The sequence below is a fragment of the Haliotis rufescens genome, unplaced genomic scaffold, assembly GCF_023055435.1.
Source record: "Haliotis rufescens isolate VD_foot unplaced genomic scaffold, xgHalRufe1.0.p SCAF_4, whole genome shotgun sequence".
NCBI classification, from domain to species: Eukaryota; Metazoa; Mollusca; class Gastropoda; order Lepetellida; family Haliotidae; genus Haliotis; species Haliotis rufescens.
In genome coordinates, this window is record NW_025964112.1 from 25,176,994 (window position 1) to 25,182,993 (window position 6,000).

A 6,000-nucleotide genomic window follows, 5' to 3' on the forward strand; every position below is an offset into this window, starting at 1 on the left:
AGTGTCCGAGGACAAAGCCAAGCGTTGCATTCCCCATAGACTTGCACAAGTCAGAAAATGATCATTAGTTTAAATCTTATAATTCCTAGATTGTATAAACAAATAATAAAGACAGTTGTCCCCAAGACTGGTGTTCTGTACTGTCCGCTACTGTCTGTCTCTAGACTTGCCTTTAGAAGAACAGACTATTATTCATCTATGGACTTATCATTCAGTACAGACCGGGAGTAAGGCTACAACACTGGGTACATACCCTGGGCTGAGTGGAGGGGAAGATATTGGACTCAAAATTAGCTTCGGTAACCGTATCTCTGCTACCTATAAACAATTTTGACTTGTCGCAACACAGATGCATTGACTCTTCCATGAATGAAGCTTTCCTACTAGATTCCCGATTCGGGACAGACCACACTAACAACCCTGCCCTTATATATATAAGAATCGTAATCTCACGAAAACTGCAACACGGTTCGCTTCCTAAAACATTTGACTTCAAATGTGTGTTGTATATTTTCGATCGATTATCTATGTACGTATCGGCTTGTAGTCATTGGGTGCTTTGGTGGATAAAAAAACCTTTTCTGATCCCGTTTGCAACTAGCAGTATGTTAACTAAAGTAATATATTCTTTCTCTCTCTAAAATATACATACACATAGTTGAAGACAAGTGTCTTAGGAATTGAAACGCGTTGTATATGTCGTAAGCTCACGACGTCTGCACTTGGCTGAAGCATATAATGTGCGATGCAGATTTGGATGGGTGATCTATCAGGAAAACACTTTGGGGCAGCCCGTGTCTCTATGTGACGACACGTCAATATCAACATCGTTTATAAGGAGTAGAGCGGATACGGTTACCGCAGCTACATCAAAATTAATGTAATGTAATAACATATACTTCCCCTTTAGGAATCTATACGGGGTGTGGCCTTATACCTACGTTTTGTTCAAGTTGTGTGATAGGCCTGTCCTCATTTCGCCTACACCTCATTTCGCCTACACCCTTATCAAAACAAATTTACAGCTGACTGCACATAAGTCAAGTGCTGTGTTACCTCTAAAATAATGAACTGACCCAAATGAAGGTTAAACAGACAAGACAATCTTGAAGCTTCATACATTGTTTAATAGCTGATATTTACATTATGCAGTAATAATAATAATGACTCATGATTACTGTAGCTTTAGTACATATCCAACGGCATCAAGAAATTGCATTACAGTTAAACAGACAAGACAATCTTGAAGCTTCATACATTGTTTAATAGCTGATATTTACATTATGCAGTAATAATAATAATGACTCATGATTACTGTAGCTTTAGTACATATCCAACGGCATCAAGAAATTGCATTACAGTTAAACAGACAAGACAATCTTGAAGCTTCATACATTGTTTAAAAGCTGATATTTACATTATGCAGTAATAGTAATAATGACTCATGATTACTGTAGCTTTAGTACATATCCAACGGCATCAAGAAATTGCATTACAGTTAAACAGACAAGACAATCTTGAAGCTTCATACATTGTTTAATAGCTGATATTTACATTATGCAGTAATAATAATAATGACTCATGATTACTGTAGCTTTAGTACATATCCAACGGCATCAAGAAATTGCATTACAGTTAAACAGACAAGACAATCTTGAAGCTTCATACATTGTTTAATAGCTGATATTTACATTATGCAGTAATAATAATAATGACTCATGATTACTGTAGCTTTAGTACATATCCAACGGCATCAATAAATTGCATTACAGTTAAACAGACAAGACAATCTTGAAGCTTCATACATTGTTTAATAGCTGATATTTACATTATGCAGTAATAATAATAATGACTCATGATTACTGTAGCTTTAGTACATATCCAACGGCATCAAGAAATTGCATTACAGTTAAACAGACAAGACAGTCTTGAAGCTTCATACATTGTTTAATAGCTGATATTTACATTATGCAGTAATAATAATAATGACTCATGATTACTGTAGCTTTAGTACATATCCAACGGCATCAAGAAATTGCATTACAGTTAAACAGACAAGACAATCTTGAAGCTTCATACATTGTTTAATAGCTGATATTTACATTATGCAGTAATAATAATAATGACTCATGATTACTGTAGCTTTAGTACATATCCAACGGCATCAAGAAATTGCATTACAGTTAAACAGACAAGACAATCTTGAAGCTTCATACATTGTTTAAAAGCTGATATTTACATTATGCAGTAATAATAATAATGACTCATGATTACTGTAGCTTTAGTACATATCCAACGGCATCAAGAAATTGCATTACAGTTAAACAGACAAGACAATCTTGAAGCTTCATACATTGTTTAATAGCTGATATTTACATTATGCAGTAATAATAATAATGACTCATGATTACTGTAGCTTTAGTACATATCCAACGGCATCAAGAAATTGCATTACAGTTAAACAGACAAGACAATCTTGAAGCTTCATACATTGTTTAATAGCTGATATTTACATTATGCAGTAATAATAATAATGACTCATGATTACTGTAGCTTTAGTACATATCCAACGGCATCAAGAAATTGCATTACAGTTAAACAGACAAGACAATCTTGAAGCTTCATACATTGTTTAATAGCTGATATTTACATTATGCAGTAATAATAATAATGACTCATGATTACTGTAGCTTTAGTACATATCCAACGGCATCAAGAAATTGCATTACAGTTAAACAGACAAGACAATCTTGAAGCTTCATACATTGTTTAATAGCTGATATTTACATTATGCAGTAATAATAATAATGACTCATGATTACTGTAGCTTTAGTACATATCCAACGGCATCAAGAAATTTCATTACAGTTAAACAGACAAGACAATCTTGAAGCTTCATACATTGTTTAATAGCTGATATTTACATTATGCAGTAATAATAATAATGACTCATGATTACTGTAGCTTTAGTACATATCCAACGGCATCAAGAAATTGCATTACAGTTAAACAGACAAGACAATCTTGAAGCTTCATACATTGTTTAATAGCTGATATTTACATTACGCAGTAATAATAATAATGACTCATGATTACTTAAGCTTTTGTACATATCCAACGGCATCAAGAAATTGCATTACAGTTAAACAGACAAGACAATCTTGAAGCTTCATACATTGTTTAATAGCTGATATTTACATTATGCAGTAATAATAATAATGACTCATGATTACTGTAGCTTTAGTACATATCCAACGGCATCAAGAAATTGCATTACAGTTAAACAGACAAGACAATCTTGAAGCTTCATACATTGTTTAATAGCTGATATTTACATTATGCAGTAATAATAATAATGACTCATGATTACTGTAGCTTTAGTACATATCCAACGGCATCAAGAAATTGCATTACAGTTAAACAGACAAGACAATCTTGAAGCTTCATACATTGTTTAATAGCTGATATTTACATTATGCAGTAATAATAATAATGACTCATGATTACTGTAGCTTTAGTACATATCCAACGGCATCAAGAAATTGCATTACAGTTAAACAGACAAGACAATCTTGAAGCTTCATACATTGTTTAATAGCTGATATTTACATTATGCAGTAATAATAATAATGACTCATGATTACTGTAGCTTTAGTACATATCCAACGGCATCAAGAAATTGCATTACAGTTAAACAGACAAGACAATCTTGAAGCTTCATACATTGTTTAATAGCTGATATTTACATTACGCAGTAATAATAATAATGACTCATGATTACTGTAGCTTTAGTACATATCCAACGGCATCAATAAATTGCATTACAGTTAAACAGACAAGACAATCTTGAAGCTTCATACATTGTTTAAAAGCTGATATTTACATTATGCAGTAATAGTAATAATGACTCATGATTACTGTAGCTTTAGTACATATCCACCGGCATCTGCTGTAGGAGTGAAGTACCGTTATGTCTTGTCCTACTTGTGAACTTACACATAAGATTGGATTTTCAATCACGATATTATGACAAAAGCTGTTATGTTAACATAATATATAGCTTGTTTCAGTATGACGGTCCTGTTGGTCCATGTACAATTTTATCATTTAAATAAACATTGAGAAAGATGCATAGACATGTTTCCCTGATGTATATCTACCAAAGAGTTGTTTCCTGCTATACTCAGCACAATTATTGAGAATAATATCACACGTTCACATTATTGCATGTTGTACAACGCCGGGATATTTCCAATAACATCATGGCAAGAGCTGTTCTCAAACACATTGCAACGGGCACACGAAGCTGACAAAAACTGAAGTTCATCTCAAAATAGTTTGGTAAACCAACTTACTTTTGGCTACTTATATGTGCTTGTGTAAAACATTCTAAATATTTCGCCTATTTCTAAATGCTAAGATTTCTTGTAAAAACTTAACATAAAAACAACACTTTCTGCAATACAGCCGAGAGAACATTAAGCTTGTTTGTAAAGCAATAACTATATCAAGCAAAGAGGGACTATCAGCATATGAATAGGGTGCAATATATCCAGGAATTCCTGACCTTCAAATATTCTCGAGGCTTGTAAATCATTTTCTTATTCTGCAATACAATGGAGTATAGGTAAATCTCGTGGCTATGTGAAAGGTTACGGTTGACGGACTACGACCAATTAGATTGACGAGGGATTGATATGCCAGAGTTTAGTATGTGGTATTGTTACTTATGCCACGTACTATCTTAAATGTAGTTAAGGAATTAATGGCGAAACAAAGTCACGGATTGACCATATGGGATCCGGAAAAATTAAATTTAATGATAAAAAAACACAAAGCAGATGACAATAAAACCGATCGCCCAAACGCATATTATGAATTTTGAATGATATCGTAATCGTAATTAAATATTTATCTCAATCTATTCGTGTTTCTTGGGTTGTTTCATTGTATGAAATAGGTAACAGACTAGGGATTAGCAGTGCCATGGACCGTGAACTTTGTTGTCTTAAGCTGTAGGGGAAATGGGGTGTAGGGGTTTTGGTAGATAACCGCCATGGTAACCCGATGCACGTGAGTTTCGTGCAAATTGAAATGCACATACGTTCCCCTATTTCTTGCCCTCTAAAAAGCCACCCAGATCCGATAACATTCATTCGTTATTGAATTGCTACCACATGCCAAGATTGACAAGAAATCAGCGACGCCAAGCCCTTTGACGATTGCAAGCTGGACAAACCGCCCGGCAAGTAGCTAATGTATTTCAAATCCACGTAAGGGCCATACACAGGCTCCAGCAACGGTACCAGACGACCAACACTACAGATGACCGACCACGCAGTGGATGACTAAGGGTCACCACCTGACGTCAGGATCGTCAGATGCGACAGCATCTTCAAGACCGCTTTGTTACTGCTGCGGAAACTGCTCAACGGCCATGGGGGCACACCAGCGATACATTAGTGCGGACATCGTGCGTCGACGATTGACGAGCAGACACCTCCACTGTCACAGGCCACACCGAGGACCCATTCTGACACCACGTCATCGTCTTCAGTGGGCAACACAGCACCAGCATTGGTGCCACCAGCAGTGGAGAAGAGTCCTCTTCTCAGGCGAGAGCAGTTACTGTATCTCAACAGCAGATGGCAGAGAGTGAGTCTGGCGACGCCGTGGGGAACGTTATTCGGATGCTTGTGTTGTTGAGAGAGGCTCATGGGGTGGTCCGAGCAGTGGAATTGGTCTTGCACAGAGGGTCGGGCCTGTGGTCTTCCAGAACATCGGTCCATGGAGAGCCAACGGTGTCACAGCAGCTCGGTACATTGATCAAGTCTTGAGACCACACGCCATACCTCATTTGGCACGTCGCCGCAACCACGAGTTTCAGCATGATAACGCCCGTGCCTACACTGCGAGAGCGACAAGAGACTTCTTCCAGCAGAATGGCATCAGAACCATGCAGTGGCCTGCCCTCAGTCCCGATTTAAATTCCATTGAGCA